Genomic DNA, 19,754 nt, shown 5'->3' on the forward strand with positions numbered 1-19,754 from the left:
GGGAAAAAGGGACACTAACCCACTGTTGGTGGGAATGCAAACTGGTCAAGCCACTATGGAAATCAGTCTGGAGATTCCTCAGAAACCTGAATATAACCCTACCGTTCGACCCAGCCATCCCACTCCTTGGAATTTACCCAAAGGAGTTTAAATTGATAAACAAAAAAGCGGTCTGCACCCTAATGTTTATTGCAGCACAATTCACAATAGCCAAGACCTGGAATCAACCTAAATGCCCATCAACGGTAGACTAGATAAAGAAATTATGGGATATGTATTCTTTAGAATACTATACTGCAGTAAGAAACAACGAAATCCAGTCATTTGCAACAAAATGGAGGAATCTGGAACACATCATGCTGAGTGAAGTAAGCCAGTCCCAAAGGGACAAATACCATATGTTCTCCCTGATCGGTGACAACTGACTGAACACCAAAAAGGAAACCTCCTGAAGTGAAATGGACACTATGAGAAATGGTGACTTGATCAGGATAGCCCTGACTGCTAATGGACAACTTAATACATTATCCCTCATAGTATTTTTTTTTGTCTGTTCTACTTAATATGACTGGTTTAATTCTGTAATTATCACACAGTTATTCTTAAGTGTTGAAAATTAACTGAAATGTGATCCCTGTTAAACATAAGAGTGGGAATAAGAGAGGGAAGAGATGTGTAACTTGGGGCATGCTCGGGCTGACTTGCCCCAAATGGTAGAGTTAGAAACATACCAGGGGATTCCAATTCAATCCCATCAAGGTGGCATGTGCCAATGCCATCTCACTATTCCAAGTGATCAATTTCAGTTCACAATTGATCATCATGAATGGACTAAGAGTCAAAGGGAGCAGATAAACAAGTCTAGTACCTGCTAACACTAACCGATAGAATAAATAAAGGGGAGAGTGATCCAACATGGGAAGTGAGATACTCAGCAGACTCATAGAATGGCGGATGTCCTAAATAGCACTCTGGCCTCAGAATCAGCCCTAAAGGCACTCAGATCTGGCTGAAAAGCCCATGAGAGTATTTCAGGCATGGAAAGCCAAGACACTCTGGCAAAAAGATCTCTGTGAGTGAGATCCCAGTGGAAAGAACAGGTCTTCAAAGAGGGAGGTGCCTTTCTCTGAAGGGAGGAGAGAACCTCCACTTTGACTATGACCATGTATAAACAAGATAAGAGTCGAAGAACTCAAGGGGCTTCCATAGCCTTGGAAACTCATGACTGGTGCATAGGGAGATTACTGATGCCATAAACAGGAGTGTCAATTTGTAAAGTCAACAACAGGAGTCACTGTGCACTTACTCCTCATGTAGGATCTCTGTCCTTAATTTGCTGTACACTGAGGTTTAATGCTATAACGAGTACTCAAACAGTATATTTCACTTTGTGTTTCTATGGGGGTGCAAACAATTGAAATCTCTACTTAATGTACACTAAACTGATCTTCTGTAAAAAAAAAAAAAAAAAGAAAAGAAATTATCAATTCCCAACTTGACTCTCACTGGGATTAAACATGACAATAGGTCTGATCTGATTTCATCATCATTTAAAAAAAATCATCTATTATTTTTCACTTTATGTTTCTCTGTGGGAGCAAACTGTTGAAATCCTTACTTAAGGTATACTAAGCTGATCTTCTGTATATTAAGATAATCGAAAATGAATCTTGATGTGAATGGAAGGGGAGAGGGAGTGGGAAAGGGGAGGGTTGTGGGTGGGAGGGACGGTATGGGGGGGGGAAGCCATTGTAACCCATGAGTCGTACTTTGGAAATTTATATTCATTAAATAAAAGATAAAAAAAAATTCTGTTTCTGTGAATTCGTTGGTAACAGTCTATGTTTCATTTGTGAGTTAAGATTCTGAGTCTCTCCTTTGTAATCAAAGTGTTTGTAATATGTGTTCATTTGTCAAAGAATCAAGTTTGATTCTGGTGATTTTTAAAAAGATGTACTTATTTAAAGGCAAAGATGGAGGGGGGGTAGGGAGGGAAAGAGAGAGATATCTTTGACTTTCTGATTTAATCACCAAATCAGCACAGTAGCCTGGGAATAATCAGGCCAAAGCCAAGAGTACAGAACTCAATCAGGGTCTTCAAAATGGTGGCAAAACCCCAGGTATTTGAACGAATATCTTCTGCTTCCTATTTGCACAGCAGTGAGCTGGATGGGGAGCAAAGCAATGTGATTGTTTACTTCCCACATACTCAATACGGTCAGGTCCAGGTTTGCCGAAAGCCAGAAGCTTGAAACTCTATAGCTATATCCCACATTGGTGGCCAGGACCCAGATTCCTGTGCCATCACATACTTCTCTCTGTGATCTACATTAGCAGAACAGGTACCAGTAGCCATAACTGTGACTAGAAACCAAGTATATGCATATGGCACTTAGGCATCCTAACTGGTTGGTATCTTAACCAATAGGCCAAATGCCTATTCCATATTGTATGTTCTTTTTAAAAACATTTTATTTATTTTATTTGAGAGGCAGAGTTACAGACAGTGAGAAGGAGAATCAGGAAAGAAAGGTCTTCCTTCCATTGGTTCACTCCCCAAATGGCTGCAATGGCCAGAGCTGCGCCAATCTGAAGCCAGGAGCCAGGAGCTTCCTCCAGGTCTCCCACATGGGTGCAGGGGCCCAAGGACTTGGGCCATCTTCCAGTGCTTTCCCAGGCCTGAGAAAGGAGCTAGATTGGCAGTGGAGCAGCCAGGACCAGAACCGGCAACCAGATGGGATGCCAGTGCTGCAGGTGGAAAGATTAACCCACTACACCACAGCACTGGCCCCTCCGTGTTATATGTTCTTAACACAGTAATTTGTATCAATATGTAATGTCCTTTTTGTCTCCTGCAATGATTTTTGTCTCTCATATAATTGTCTGATGGTAGTATAACCACACCAGTTGGATTTTTTACCTATGATACAATTCTACATTTCCTTTTCTGTCCATCACTTTGAACCTCCTTTCTATTGAATCTACAGTGATTTTATGTAGACGGTATACGGTTGGATTTAGTTTTAAAGCATTCTGATATCTGCTTTTTCATTAGAGTGTTGACACTATTTATATTGGAATAATTATGACATTACTTCTGAAATTTTACATTTGCTTTTTGTTCTCTCTTAGACTATTTTTATCTCATTTCAACCCACACAGCATTTTCTTCATTTCCTTGGATTTTGTAGTGAACACTTTTTATTCCCTTCTCATTTTCCTATTTGTACATGTTTAGGATACTTTTGTTCTTATTACCAATACTTACCTTGGCAAGATTAATATGGGAGACAAAGAAGAACATTATTGAGGAAAATTACTGGGTCAAGAAGACAATATGGGGTTTGAATTGGGCCTGAAAGTTAATGCACCAGTAAGGATGCATGCCCCAAATATGTAAAAAGTCTCAAATGTATATTATGTATAACATTCTAAAATACATAGCCACTTAGCCTGAGTTGATGCCACCTGCAATAGCACACAAAGACAATGTTCCTATACGCCTCAGTCCAACCCTTTTTTTTTTCTTGGTCAAAAATAACATTATTATAACTTCTGTGCATGAACATGCTTATTTCTAATTATGTTTATGTATTTCTCTTTTAATTGTAATAAGAAATAAAAGGAAAGTATGGACAACTATAAAACCATCCTCGATTCACCATCCTCTCAAATAGAGCAGGAGCTGAGGAGGGTCGTGGTGTAGTTGGTTTTCATGGTGGCATTAAACTTTGTTCCCTCTCTACATTCAGGAAACACCTTCAGAGCAACAGGTATTTCCCAGAGTTACCTTGATCTTTTGTTTTTGTGCGCAGTCATCTGGATTCTCCAACTTTCCTTCTAACAATAAACACATGGCCACTATGCATGAATGTGCACTGGTCCTGGGGTTCTTCATACATCACACTTTTTTAAAATGCTTTGGGGGGTAGCTAGAGTGCCAATTTCAGGGGTTCCCAATGGCCAGCCCGAATCCCTTCCTCATGCAGAACAATGTGTCATTACAAGCTTCTTCTGAAACTTTTTCTCTGGAACAATGAACAGTCAAGGTGAATCCAGATCATGTACCTGCTTCATGCAACATTTGAGGGAACTACAGGTCAGGGTGGTGAAAGCCATGGCCACAAGTGACACAGCTGGCAGGCAGGCATGGTGTTCTCTAGATGGTCAGATCCTCACAACATTTTGTTTCTCATCTTATAAAATGTGAACCATTGTCTTCTTTCTTCCTTCACCAAAAGTTCATCACACCAGAGTCAGTTGGCATATACACTGGGAGGAAAAATGATCCCAAGAAAGGGTGTGTGTCACATTTGCACATGAGCTGCTGGATAGCCTGAACCACAAGGGCTCAGGCTTTAGGAAACTGCTCTCTTACTCTAGAGTTTTACACTTTCTGCTTGACCCTATGGGACTGTTTGTCTTTGGCTATTCACCTTTCCAGCCTCATCATTTTCCTGCTCCCTAGTAAAATCCATCCCTTGGCTCCCTTGTGAACCTGTTCTCCCCTTCCTAACCCTTCTTCCTCCTCCTGCCTGTCTTTGCTTATCTAGGGTTATGGCTATGAATGCCAAAATCCTGCCTTAATCTTGGAGTTTTATTTTCTGTGTGCTCATAGTATGAACATTAATTTTATATAACTGGCCTGAACCACCAACCGCCCATACATTTGGCTCAGCCTCATTCTCGATGTGTCTATATGGGAATTTCTGAGTAGATTTAACATCTGAACAGCTAGAGTTTGTAAAGGAAATTGCTCTTCCTGGTGAACCTTGAATAGAGCAACAGGACTGAACAGTCTGATCAAGAGGGCACCCCCTCCCTTCATAGAACATGTGAGAGAACTTAGGGGCAGGGAAGTGAAAGACCTCACCCCAGTTGACACAGCTGACAGCCATTGAATTTTCCTGGTGATGGTTCCTCTCAACATTCTGGGTATGAATGTCACAAAATTTGAGCATAGGAACCATTATCTGCTTGCCTTCTTCAACAAAGATTCATTGTAACAGGGCTGGTTGGCATATAACTTAGGGATGACAAATGATTCCAAGAAGCACTGTTTTACATTTGCACATGAGCCATATGATGCCCTGAACCATGAATGCTACTGAAAGAGATACTAGGGATCTCTGGATATGTAGAAATGGGAAATGTCCCAGATGCTCCTGAGGAAGTAGGAGCATTGGATTCCCCCTTCTGGGTGTTTCCTTGGTGGAGAAGCCATTGCAGGTACATGTTTGACATTTTGTTTTTGTTTTGTTTCAGATGAATAATTCCAATTTGTATTTATCTGGAACCCAAGAGAGAAATGAGCAGAGCCAGTGTGTGCTATTGGAAGCAGGCATGAGGTGAGTTTTCCATCATCATCCACACAGCCCCTCACTCCATCCTCAGATCACCCCCAAGGTGCAGGCATCATTATCTTCACTCTGTGGGTGAGAAGCCTGAGGCTCACAGAGGTAAAGGAACTTGTTTTAGCAAAGAAGGACTCAAAACCAGGGACAAAAAATAGCCAACTTGGACTTGATATAGAAAATTTGTAATGCTGCAAATCTGCACCATCCTTTTAGGTTTCTCAACCAGAGAATACCTTGATGAAAACACATGGAAGAGCTGGCTGGTAGCATTTATAAAGGATTTACAGAGGTAGGAAGAAACTGGAGCAGAGAGCAATGGCATAGAAGGCTGTGACTGCAATCCAGACACTGGAGATGGAGCAAACAGAGTTTGGAACTAGCAAGCCTTGGTCCAGGACAGGCCTACTGGTTAACACAGTGGTTGAGATGCCCATATTTCATATTGGAACATCTGGGTTCAAGTCCAGGCACAGCTTCAGATTCTAGCTTCCTGCTAATGTGCACCCTTGGAGGCAGCAGGTCATGGGTCAAGTAGTTAGGTTCCTGCTACCCACAGTCAAGACCTGGATGGAGTTCTTGGCTCTCAGTTTCAGCCTGGCCAAGACCTGGTAATTTCTGGCATTTGAGGAATTGGATTAGCAGACAGGAGCTTGTTTTCTCTGCCTCTCAAAAAATACATTTAAAAAAAACCCAAAACACCCACAAGACCTTGTTCTAGCCTTGTCCCTGCCATGCTTCCATTACTGCTGGGGAACCCTGAGCAAGTCACAGCCATTTCTCTGAAGCTTTGTAATTTGTCCCTAAGATGCTGATGAACTGATAATAGAAAACCCTGAGGTTCTTTCAAACTCTAAAATTGTGCCTGAGATTTATAAATTTTAATGCACTCTGAATACCATCTTGAATCCAGAAAAGAATATAGATGTAGTAATTCTTAACATAATCTTGTCAAAGTACAAAGGAATAGGCTTGATTTTAAGAATGCTTTTTTTTTTTTGGACAGGCAGAGTGGACAGTGAGAGAGACAGAGAGAAAGGTCTTCCTTTGCTGTTGGTTCACCCTTCAATGGCCGCTGCGCTGATCCAAAGCCAGGAGCCAGGTGCTTCTCCTGGTCTCCCATGTGGGTGCAGGGCCCAAGGACTTGGGCCATCCTCCTCTGCACTCCCGGACCACAGTATAGAGCTGGCCTGGAAGAGGAGCAACCGGGACAGAATCCAGCACTCTGACCAGGATTAGAACCAGGTGTGCCAGCGCTGCAGGCGGAGGATTAGCCTATTGAGCCATGGCGCCGGCCAAGAATGCTTTTTAAAGCAGATTACATCACAACAAGCCCATCATTTCAGCATCTTTCTGTTTTCCTTGTTTATGAATATGATTTGGACACTGGTGCTATAGCAGTGGTTGACATTAAAGTCAAATAAGAATATTATGTTTGAAACAGAGGAGAGAATTTAAGCTTATCTTTCTAAGAAATTTATGAAAATATACTTGGCAGACAGAAATTGCATTGTCATCAAATTAGTTTTCTAAGCTCAAATTTAATTAAAATGAGACACTTCTACAACTGGTTCAATCAACAGAGTGTAAAGAGATTTTGGAGGGGCCGGCACAGTGACGCAGTGGGCTAATGTCCTGGCCTGAAGCACCGACATCCCTTAAGGGCACCAATTCAAGATCTGGCTGCTCCACTTCCAATCCAGCTCTCTGCTATGGCCTGAAAGCAGTAGAAGATGGCCCAAGTCCTTGGGCCCTTGCACCCATGTGGGAGACCAGGAAGAAGCTCCTGGCTCCTGGCTTTGGATCAGTGCAGTTCTAGCCATTGTGACCAATTGGGGAGTGAACCAGTGGTTGGAAGACCTCTCTCTATCTCTCCCCCCCACCCCATGTAACTCTGAATTTCAAATAAATAAATAAATCTTTTAAAAAAGAGAAATTTTGAATAGAGCACACAGGAAATAAATATAGTACCACTCGAGCAAATAATCAACACAACAGTTGCGTGTCTGCTGTTGCTGGTGATGCTTCTCAAATATCTTTAACGACTTCTGGATGAATTGACTTCTGCTGGTGTGAAGCAGGCTCGTCATGCCTGGCTCACACTTGCAAATTTAGTTCTGTAAGAACAAGAGTTCCCTCTTGGGGAAAAGACCTTAATTCATTTATCGAGGCTCCACTTCTATAACTGACACACTTCCTATTAGGCGCCATGTCCAAAAACTGTCCCATTGAATAATTAAAGTTCCAAACCATGAACTTTTTTTCTTTTTCCCAGAATGTAAGTCCACCATTTCAGCTGTTTTCAAGACAGTGTAAGTTGTGTAAGTTGGCAACTCTTTTTTTTTTTTTTTTTGACAGGCAGAGTGGACAGTGAGAGAGAGAGACAGAGAGAAAGCTCTTCCTTTTGCTGTTGGTTCACCCTCCAATGGCCACTGCAGCTGGCACAGCACGCTGATCCGAAGCCAGGAGCCAGGTGCTTCCTCCTGGTCTCCCATGCGGGTGCAGGGCCCAAGGACCTGGGCCATCCTCCACTGCCTTCCTGGGCCACAGCAGAGAGCTGGACTGGAAGAGGAGCAACTGGGACAGAATCCGGTGCCCCAACTGGGACTAGATCCTGGTGTGCCGGTGCTGCAGGCGGAGGATTAGGCTATTAAGCGCAGCGCCGGCCCAAACCATGAACTTTTAATGGACACTTTGAAACCACAGTGCTATTTAAACCCTATCAGGTTTTTGGTTTTTGTTTGTTTGTTTGTTTTTGTTTTTGTTTTTGTTTTTTTTTTTTTTTGGTAGAATAGTTTCCTGGGTGACTTTTGTGATACCTCTCAACCAAGGGATAGGAGACGTGTACACAATTAATACTTTCCCACACATTGATTGTACGCTGCAGGTAATATAAAGGGCTGATTCAGATGCTAAGCATTCAGTCACAAACACCAAGTGGATTCATGGGGTGATTAACTAGGGACTGTTGACGGAGGCCCATGAGAATGTCACTTAAGTAAGTTAGTTGACCCTCGCAGCCTGGTAGATGATGACGAACAGTTATCAATGCATCTGGTTACATGAAATGTGTGAGGTCTGGAAAACCTTGGGGATATCAAAGTCACATAAACAACACAACCTTGATCTGACTTGCATGATCCAGGCAGGGGCTAGTCATAGTTGTGAAAAGCACTAACATATCTCCCGGGATTTCTAGCTTCCCATCCTTATTAATCCTATGAGAAAGCATATTCTCACACTGGCGATTTTACCATACAGCTGTGTATGTTGGGGACCTCTTGACCAAAGAAATAAGATGCTTCTCTGAGAGTTCTTTACAACAAAGCCAAATTAATAGGAGAGATACATGAGGGAGCAACATTGTTTTCAGTTTGGTTTGTATTGACTGCATAGTCAGATACTCATGATTCACTTAAGGTGCACTCCTGTCCATGTTTGGCTTTGTCTCCACTGTGTAGCTTATGCTAACAGTTTTGGCAAGAAGGCTCTGCATTGCTTTGCTTGGAAGGTCAGGCAGACATGCAAGAAGGGCTCGCGATCCCTTTTCACTGTATTTCTTCTGAGCAGAAGCCAGGTGAATTGGGTTGAAGTGATAGATCTTTTCCCTTAGCAGAAATTCCCACCTGGGTCTGCTCTTCTGGGAAGCGCTCAAAGCCAATTTCATGACACCAAGCACCTCCCTGTAGCTGAGGGCATTGGGCTCTAGTCACAGCTATGGCTACAGATGGCTTTTCATGCTGATGTAGCTCACAGACAGCAGCATGTGATGGCTGAAGAACCTGGGTCCCTGCCACAAAAGTGGGAGATGTCCACCTGGTTCCAAACTATGGCCTGGCCAGGACCTGACTCTCTTGAATATTTGAGATGTGAACACTCCGTTTGCTCTGCTCTCAATTCAGCTCACTGCTGTGCAACCAGGATGCAGCAGATGATGGTTCAAATACTTGGTATTTGCTACAATTTGTAGGACACAGAAGAAGTTTTGAGCTCCTGGCTTTAGCCTGATTCTGAAATAAAACTTGATTTATGTTTTAAAGTAAGACTGCTAGGTTACAAGCACCTGAAAGCTTTTAGGCAAACAAGATAAGCAGGATTATAGTGGCAAGAACAGGTGAAGAGAATGCAGGACAGCTTGTAACCCCAGTGTTTCAGCCTGTGAGGAAGCAGGGGAGGGATCTCCATGCTAGGAAATCAATAGTCGGCTCTAACCGCCCCAGGTATGCTGACCTACCAAGCTGGAAATCTTGCAAGATTGTTAACCAAGTTTCGATGTTGGTGCATGCACTTCCTGAACCCATCACTTGACTGGATGAGTGAGGTTATTCATCACACAAATGAGTCTATGAAGCATCAGTCAACAAATGCAGGGCCATCCACGGTGAGTATGTGTCCCTAGAGAGACACACACACACACACATGTGTTGGCCTTCATTACTTGGCTGTGGTTTACTATACTAAACTGAATTCCAAAGACGCCCAGAAATGAGGACAGGCAGGAGCCCCCATTTCACTGCTGTGGGTCCTGAGGAGCTGCCTTTGGATGAACCTTTTATGCAAGTGAGAGTTGTTTGGAGATGGCTGCCCATGTCTACTCTGATACCTTCTTCCTGTATTTTGGGAAATGGGCCCTGGTTGGCCCAGTGATATTTTTGGTCGTCATGGGGTGAGGGAGGAGGGATTGAGGTAAGCTTGGGGGCTCAGGCTTCAGATACAGCTCTCACCCTAGAGTTTTACTCCTTCTGCTCACCCCTCAGGAACTCTTTTCTCTTTTGTCATTTGCCTTTTCAGTCTCATCATTTTCCTGACCCCTAGTATACCCCTTCTCTTGGCTCCATTTTTACCTCTTCTCCCTTTCCAGCCCCCTTCTTCATGCCTGACTACGCATATCAAGGATTATGGCTATGGATGCAGAAACCCTGCCTTAATCTTGATTTTATTTTTTATTTTCTGTGTGGTCATAGTATGATAGTTAATTTTACATAATGACTGGATTGGGCCACCGAGTGCCCATACCTTTGGCCTAACCTCATTCTTTCTGTGTCTACGTGGGTATTTCTGGCTTGGTTTAACATCTGAACAGCTACAGCGTACAAAGGAAATGGCCCTTCCTGGGGAGGCTTGAATAGAGCAAAAGGACAGAGCAGTCTGTAATCAAGAGGTCACACTCCTTCCTTCACTGTCTTAGATAATTGACGTCGGAATATTCTGGATAGTGTTCTAGATTTTGATGAATGACTCTCCTGGGTATCCAGATTGGGAAATGGGCACACACGAAGGTTTCTGCAGCAATGTTCAATCTTTCCTTCATAGGACCTCTGCCTCCACCTCTATTTGAATATGCTCTAGTCCTGGGTGTCTTCCACATACCACACTTGTTTCAATGCCTTTGGGAAGTGGCTCAGGTGCCAGTTTCAGGGGCTTTCAATGTCAGCCTCTGTCCCTCCCACATGCACACCCGCTGTGACATTGCAGATCTTTTCTGAAACTTTTGTCTGGAAAAATGATGAACAGTCTAGATGCATGCAGATTATGTACTTTCTTCATAGAACATTTGAGGGAACTAAGGGCAAGGGATAAAGTTTATTAATTTCAGAGCATCTTTCTAGTATAAACCTCAAAGAAAAGCACAAAAGTGTCCATTCCTTTCCTTGACACAGCCTAGCAGAGATATTTTTCCAGACCAATCTTTCTAGTCTAGCACCATGTACCAGAATATTTGTTTTTGAAGGATCCCATATCTTGGAAAATTTAAAAAACATTTTTATAATGATTGGCTGGCAGCAGGAATCCCATCCTGCTTCGCCAGTTTCACTACAGTCTCACAAAGTGTCTCAGTATGGATTTTAACTTGCATGTGAAGTGTAGATGCTGGCGAAATCTTTCCATTCTTTCCGTATTCTTCATATCCTTTATTTCCAAACATATTTATAAAGTCGTTCACAATGGTCAGTAGCATGTCTTGATTAGGATCAGTGCAGTTTGAGATCTTGTCCAAGTTAAGATATTGAGGAAGCAGTTTCTGCTGATTAACTGGAAGTGATCAAAATTCTCTTTCTTTTTTTTAAACTTTTATTTAATGAATATAAATTTCCAAAGTACGATTTATGGATTACAATGGCTTCCCCCCCATACCGTCCCTCCCACCCACAACCCTCCCCTTTCCCACTCCCTCTCCCCTTTCATTCACATCAAGATTCATTTCGATTATCTTAATATACAGAAGATCAGCTTAGTATACATTAAGTAAGGATTTCAACAGTTGGCTCCCGCACAGAAACATAAAGTGAAAAATAATAGATGATTTTTTTAAATGATGATGAAATCAGATCAGACCTATTGTCATGTTTAATCCCAGTGAGAGTCAAGTTGGGAGTTGATAATTTCTTTTTTTTTTTTACAGAGGATCAGTTTAGTATGCATTAAGTAAAGATTTCAACAGTTTGCACCCCCATAGAAACACAAAGTGAAATATATTATTTGAGTACTCGTTATAGCATTAAATCTCAATGCACAGCACATTAAGGACAGAGATCCTACATGAGGAGTAAGTGCACAGTGACTCCTGTTGTTGACTTTACCAATTGACACTCCTGTATATGGCATCAGTAATCTCCCTATGCTCCAGTCATGAGTTGCCAAGGCTATGGAAGCCCTCTGAGTTCTCCGATTCTTATCTTGTTTAGAAAAGGTCATAGTCAAAGTGGAGGTTCTCTCCTCCCTTCAGAGAAAGGTACCTCCTTCTTTGAAGACCTGTTCTTTCCACTGGGATCTCACTCACAGAGACCTTTTGCCAGAGTGTCTTGGCTTTCCATGCCTGAAATACTCTCATGGGCTTTTCAGCCAGATCTGAATGCCTTTAGGGCTGATTCTGAGGCCAGAGTGCTATTTAGGACATCTGCCATTCTATGAGTCTGCTGAGTATCTCACTTCCCATGTTGGATCACTCTCCCCTTTATTTATTCTATCGGTTAGTGTTAGCAGGTACTAGACTTGTTTATGTGCTCCCTTTGACTCTTAGTCCTTTCATTATGATCAATTGTGAACTGAAATTGATCACTTGGACTAGTGAGATGCATTGGTACATGCCACCTTGATGGGATTGAATTGGAATCCCCTGGTATGTTTCTAACTCTACCATTTGGGGCAAGTCAGCTTGAGCATGTCCCAAATTATACATCTCTTCCCTCTCTTATCCCCACTCTTCTGTTTAACAGGGATCACATTTCAGTTAAATTTCAACACTTAAGAATAACTGTGTATTAATTACAGAATTAAACCAGTCATATTAAGTAGAACAGGCAAAAAAACTACTAAGAGGGATAATGTATTAAGTTGTTCATTAACAGTCAGGGCAATGCTGATCAAGTCACCATTTCCCATAGTGTCCATTTCACTTCAACAGGTTTCCTTTTTGGTGTTCAGTCAGTTGTCACCGATCAGGGAGAACATATGGTATTTGTCCCTTTGGGACTGGCTTATTTCACTCAGCATGATGTGTTCCAGATTCCTCCATTTTGTTGCAAATGACTGGATTTCGTTGTTTCTTACTGCGGTATAGTATTCTAAAGAGTACATATCCCATAATTTCTTTATCCAGTCTATCGTTGATGGGCATTTAGGTTGGTTCCAGGTTTTAGCTATTGTGAATTGAGCTGCAATAAACATTAGGGTGCAGACCTCTTTTTTGTTTGCCAATTTAAATTCCTTTGGGTAAATTCCAAGGAGTGGGATGGCTGGGTCGAACGGTAGGGTTATCTTCAGGTTTCTGAGGAATCTCCAGACTGACTTCCATAGTGGCTTGACCAGTTTGCATTCCCACCAACAGTGGGTTAGTGTCCCTTTTTCCCCGCATCCTCGCCAGCATCTGTTGTTGGTAGATTTCTGCATGTGAGCCATTCTAACTGGGGTGAGGTGAAACCTCATTGTAGTTTTGATTTGCATTTCCCTGATTGCTAGTGACCTTGAACATTTTTTCATGTGCCTGTTGGACATTTGGATTCCTCTTTTGAAAAATGTCTATTGAGGTCCTTGGCCCATCTCTTAAGTGGGTTGTTGGTTTTGTTGTTGTGGACTTTCTTGATCTCTTTGTAGATTCTGGTTATTAAGACTTTATCTGTTGCATAGTTTGCAAATATTTTTTCCCATTCTGTCGGTTGTCTCTTCACTCTCCTGTTTCTTTTGCAGTACAGAAACTTCTCAATTTGATGCAATCCCAATAGTTGATTTTGGCTTTGACTGCCTGTGCCTCCCAGGTCTTTTCCAGAAATTCTTTGCCTGTGCCAATATCTTGAAGGGTTTCTCCAATGTTCTCTAGTACCTTGATGGTGTCAGGTTATAGATTTAGGTCTTTAATCCATGTTGAGTGGATTTTTGTGTAAGGTGTAAGGTAGGGGTCTTGCTTCATGATTCTGCACGTGGAAATCCAATTTTCCCAGCACCATTTATTGAATAGACTGTCCTTGCTCAAGGAATTAGTTTTAGATCCTTGATCAAATATAAGTTGGCTGTAGATGTTTGGGTTGATTTCTGGTGTTTCTATTCTGTTCCATTGGTCTATCCATCTGTTTCTGTACCAGTACCATGCTGTTTTGATTACAACTGCCCTGTAGTATGTCCTGAAATCTTGTATTGTGATGACTCCGGCTTTGTTTTTGTTGTACAAGATTGCTTTAGCTATTCGAGGTCTCTTGTGCCTCCCTATAAATTTCAGCACCATTTTTTCCAGATCTGAGAAGAATGTCTTTGGTATCTTGATTGGTATTGCATTGAATCTATAAATTGCTTTTGGGAGAATGGACATTTTGATGATGTTGATTCTTCCAATCCATGAGCATGGAAGATTTTTCCATTTCTTGGTATCCTCTTCTATTTCTTTCTTTAAGGTTTTGTAATTTTCATCGTAGAGATCTTTAACGTCCTTGGTTAAGTTTATTCCAAGGTATTTGATTGTTTTTGTAGCTATTGTGAATGGGATTGATCTTAGAAGTTCTTCCTCAGCCATGGCATTGCCTGTGTATACAAAGGCTGTTGATTTTTGTGCATTGATTTTATACCCTGCTACTTTGCCAAAATCTTCTATGAGTTCCAATAGTCTCTTAGTAGAGTTCTTTGGATCCCCTAAATAAAGAATCATGTCATCTGCAAAGAGGGATAGTTTGAGTTCTTCCTTCCCAATTTGTATCCCTTTAATTTCTTTTTCTTGCCTAATAGCTCTGGCTAGAACCTCCAGAACTATATTGAATAGCAGTGGTGAGAGTGGGCATCCCTGTCTGGTACCAGATCTCAGTGGAAATGCTTCCAACTTTTCCCCATTCAATAGGATGTTGGCTGTGGGTTTTTCATAGATTGCTTTGATTGTATTGAGGAATGTTCCTTCCAAACCCAGTTTGCTTAGAGTTTACATCATGAACGGGTGTTGTATTTTATCAAATGCTTTCTCGGCATCTATTGAGATAATCATATGGTTTTTCTTCTGCAGTCTGTTAATGTGGTGTATCACATTGATTGTCTTGCGCACATTAAACCATCCCTTCATACCAGGGATAAATCCCACTTGGTCTAGGTGGATGATCTTTCTGATGTGTTGTTGCATTCTATTGGCGAGAATTTTATTGAGGATTTTTGCATCTATGTTCATCATGGATATTGGTCTGTAATTCTCTTTCAGTGCTGCATCTTTTTCCGGCTTAGGAATTAAGGTGATGCTGGCTTCATAGACAGAATTTGGGAGGATTCCCTCTTCTTCGATTGTTCTGAATAGTTTGAGAAGAATTGGAGTCAGTTCTTCTTTAAATGTCTGGTAGCAAAATTCTCTTTCTATTCAATGTGCCAACTCTTACATTCTGGGGCCATAGTGGCTGAGAGCATTCGTGATCTTCTAGAAGTGCTAGTGCTCCAGTCTCTCCTTTTCCTCCTCCATGCTGCTCAAGGCAGCAGAGGACATCGCCATGGCCGAGCCCCAGTGCAGGGTGGAGAACAGTGTTCCACCGCACCACTTCCAGCACAGCTGCCACTGCTGTCTGACCAGCAGCCTTTGGCAGCTGAGTGGCGGGAAGCTGTGCTAAACTCCTCTGCTGCATCCCTGCCATCATCCTTGGCTTGGTGGCAGCTGCTCCGTCCTCATCTTGATGGTGCAACATGAACCTGCTGCAAACTCAGTGCACATTTCACTCCCTGCTCTCCTCAGTGCTGCCTCCGTGCTGGAATCCCTGAGGTGCTGAGGGATCCTTGGCATTCCCCACAGGGTTAAAGGGCTATGCAAGGCCTTAGTAAGAGTTGGCCCAAGGCACAGTGACAGGATTTGTTCATGTACTACCAAGAAATATTTCCAAGGTCCTGTACTCTGATGTGTCATGGGCACAATTCCTGGGGCCCATGGCAATGGAGATCTTCCCACGGCTGCAGGGGCTCTTGGATGCCACTCCAAGGCTCCCCAAGATATGGCTCGGACACCCAGCGTAAGCCTGGTGGGTCATCTCTGGGCATCAAGCTCAGCAAAGCAGAGCTGCTTCCATTCATACTCTCCCATTGCTCCCTGGACCAAAGCAGATGGGTCTAAGGAAGACGGGACAGGGCTGGGCCCAGGCACCTGAAGCCATCCTTCCTAGTCTTTGTGATCTGACTGGAGCTTAGCTGTCTGACCCTGCCCACTCCCTTCACTTTTGCTTTCTTGTCTGCCAGTTGCAAACTCTATTCCTGCCCTTACAGGAAAGAGAAGCTGTGCTCTAGCTTCTTCTGCAAGTAGATGCAGGACCTTGCAGTGGGCCTCAGTGAGATGCATGTGCCTAACCTCCTGTGAGCACACTTGTCTTTAGACAAACATCCTGTCATCCAGTGCTCCCAAACATGAGTATTTCCTTCTCCCTGCTTGCCTTCTTCTGGCTTTGATTCATTACCTTCCTGCCCTTGAGTTCTCATTTTTGTTCTCCTAAAACAATGCCCTGGTCCCCTTTACCTCATTCCACCTCTGACTATGTAGACATGTCTCAGCACTCCAGACTTAATGGATTAGAATTCACTTGCTCTATCAAGCATTTAACACAATCATAACTAGGGTGCTGTGTTGTGGAGCAGCAGTCTGAGCAGCTGCTTGCAAAATCAGCACCCATAAGGTCATGAATGTTAGTACCTGTAACCCCACTTCCTATCTAGCTCCCTTGGATAATGCCTGGCAAGAAAGCAGAAAATTGTCCCATTCCTTGGGTGCATGCCTCCCATGTAGGAGACCCAGATGGAGCTCCATGTCCTGGCTGTGGCTCGGCCCAACCACTGCTGCGGTGGCCATTTGGACAATGAACCAGAGGATAAAAGATATCTGTCTGTCTCTCAAGCTCTCTCCCTGTCTTCTTTCCCTGTTACTTTGCTTTTCAAATGCTAACAAAAAATGTACATCTCTAAAGTTATTCACCACTAGTCTAAGCTCATGCAAAAGAGGAACCCTGTTTTATTAACCACAGCATCTGTAGTGCCAGGGACATCTCTGTCCTTTCAAAAACATGTACAAATGAGAGACTTTTTAAAATATTTATTTACTTGAAAGAGTTACACAGAGAGAAGAGAGGTAGAGAGAGAGAGCGAGCTCTTACATCTGCTGGTCCACTCTCTAGTTGGCTGCAATGGCTGGAGCTGGGCCAATCTGGAGCCAGGAGTCAGGAGCTTCTTGCAGGTCTCCCATGTGGGTGCAGGGGCCCAAGGACTTGGGCCATCTTCTACTGCTTTCAGGCCATAGCAGAGAGCTGGATCAGAAGAGGAGCAGCTAGGGCTCAAACCAGTGCCCCTATGGGATACTGGCACTGCAGGGTTTGCCTTTACTTACTATGCCACAGCACTGGCCCCAAGACACATTGTTTGTAAACTTGGGTCATTGTCTGTCCCAGACTGCAGAAAATGTAGCAATAAGGACTGTGTCATACACATACCTGATAGGATGCATTCAGCCTCCCAGCCTACATTTGTGGTCTGCCTTGTTATGCTGTCCTTAGTATGCACCATCTGATAATCCCGTCAGGTTCTCAAGTCCGTGTATTGAGTTTACAGAGTCTAGATTGTGCCTACTATTTCTGAGCCTCTTTCTGGAAGGGGGGGTATGAACTGGAGTATGCACAAGGAAATAAAATTATAGCTTGTTCTTATACCTTCGTACTCTGAGGCCTATATTTTGTTTTTTATTATCTTCCCTCTTCAGTCTCTGGAGAAGCTCAATGCAGGGGACAGAGAAGTGCTTCCTGACTCTGAATAGGAGGCAGATTTGAACTTGAGCATGGCCTAATCAAGTGAGCAATGTGAAACCTTCTCAAACTGAAAAGGAAAACAAGGCATCTGCTAAAGGCATCCTCACAAAATGCATATAAACTACACTTGTTACTTTTGCATGTTGATTCATGTATATGTGTTCATTTAAATGGTGTAGCAGGTAGCCCACATTCTCAGATTTCCCTCCAGTCTCTCCTCACCTGAGGAAGAGGCCAACGGTGGGGATCATGAGAGCAGTTGTGTCCAGCAAGCCATTATCACTGACCCAATATTGCACCCCACTTCTCATGTGCAGGGAAATTGGGAAACTTGTCTTTCTTATTCCCTGGAGGTCTGTCCAGCTTGAAGTCACCTCCTTGTAAAATCTCAGAATGAGCTGTGGAGGGCATGCCAAGGCAGCAACACAGATCTGTCTCCCAGAGAGTCTACTCATGGTGGATGGGCCTGAGAAGCTTCTGTTTGCATGGTTTGGGATAGTACCAAGGAGATCTGTGGATGGAGACATTTTAGCAGGGTCCTCATGCTGTCTCTGGTTGACTTGAGCAGAGGGAAGTAAAGGTTGGGGATAGAAGCAGAAGGTGTAGAATATTGCATGACATGTTTAAGCCATTCTGAATTGTGGAGAGCCATCCTCCAAGATTCCGGGCCCACAGGCACCTCATCTCTCTCTTGCTTCAGTCTCCTCATGGTTCTGGGATGGACAGGAGAAAAACAACTCACTTTGCTCTTAGCAGATTACCCTCTTCATGAACTTGCTATGTACTGCAAAAGGAGAGGGGGATGAAGAAAATGGATTAAAATATTTTGACACAAAAGGATCCATAGTATCACATCATGATACCAAGAACAACATCCCACATTGTCTGCTTCCACTGATTATTTTTTAAAGATTTATTAATTTAAAAGGGACCATGACAGAGACAAAGGAACACACACACATGGGGGGGTGGGGTATAAAGGGAGGGACAGGGAGGCAGGGAGGGGGAGAGAGAGTAAGGGAGGAAATGAGGGAAGTCTTCAACCCACAGGTTCAACCAGCGCTGGACAGGTAGAATCCAGAAATCAGGAATTCCATGGGGATCTCCCAGGTGGGAGCCAGGGACTCAAGTCCTTGAACCATGGTCTGCTGCCTCCCAGGGATGTTAACATGGAGTTGGCTTGGAAAGAGCATCTGGGACTTGGTCTGCCATTCTGATGTCAGGTGAGCAGCAGAAGCCTAACTTGCTATGCCACAACACCCACTCTGATTTTTCTTTGTAAAGCTTTATTTGAAAGAGATTGATTGATTGATTCAGAGACAAAGAGAAGATCTTCCATCTGTTGGTGCCTTCCCCAAATGACTGCAGTGATTGGGGCTAGGCCTATCTGATGACAGATTCTTTTTTTTAATTTTTATTTTTATTATTTTTTTGACGGGCAGAGTGGACAGTGAGAGACAGAGAGAAAGGCCTTCCTTTTTGCCATTGGTTCACCCTCCAATGGCCGCCGTGGCCAGCGCGCTGCGGCTGGCACATCGCGCTGATCTGAAGCCAGGAGCCAGGTGCTTCTCTTGGTCTCCCATGTGGGTGCAGGGCCCAAGCACTTGGGCCATCCTGGCAGGAGATTCTTGTGTGTCTCCTACAAGGGTTCAAGGACCTAAATACTTGAGCATTCTCTGGCTTGCCCAGGTCCATTGTGGAGCTGGATTGGAAGTGGAGCAGCTGGAACTTGAAATGCCAAGTGGCAACATTATGCTACAGCACCAATCCCATCAATGATTTCTTTTTTTCCCAAAGACTTTCATTTAGGGAATACAAACTTCATGCATTTCATAAGTACGGCTTTAGGAATATAGTGATTGTTCCCACCATACCCACCCTCCCACCCACTCTCTCATCCCACCTCCTGCTCCCTGACCCATTCCCAGTCCCATTTTCCACTAAGGTCCATTTTCAATTAACTTTATACACAGAAGACCAGCTCTTTACTAAGTTAAGAGTTTCACAGTTTGCACCAAACAAACTGTTCCTCAACAGTTGAGACAAGGACTGTTCAAAGTCCTTTCATCTTGAAGTTAATTTCACTTAATTTTTTTAGAAACTTGATTAAATTTAAAGAAGCACTGAAGAATGATACATCTTTTTGTGAGCACCTAGACATAATTAT

The 19,754-nt window shown here is 43.1% G+C and overlaps 1 pseudogene; it reads right to left on the reverse strand.

Annotated features, from left to right (window-relative positions):
* Window positions 1-10,897: 10,897 nt before the first annotated feature.
* On the reverse strand, window positions 10,898-17,998 carry LOC138844818 (protein-L-histidine N-pros-methyltransferase CARNMT1 pseudogene; annotated as a pseudogene).
* Window positions 17,999-19,754: the final 1,756 nt, after the last annotated feature.

Source organism: Oryctolagus cuniculus, chromosome 12 (assembly GCF_051225735.1).
Source record: "Oryctolagus cuniculus isolate XC-2025 breed Fujian yellow rabbit chromosome 12, ASM5122573v1, whole genome shotgun sequence".
Classification (NCBI taxonomy): Eukaryota; Metazoa; Chordata; class Mammalia; order Lagomorpha; family Leporidae; genus Oryctolagus; species Oryctolagus cuniculus.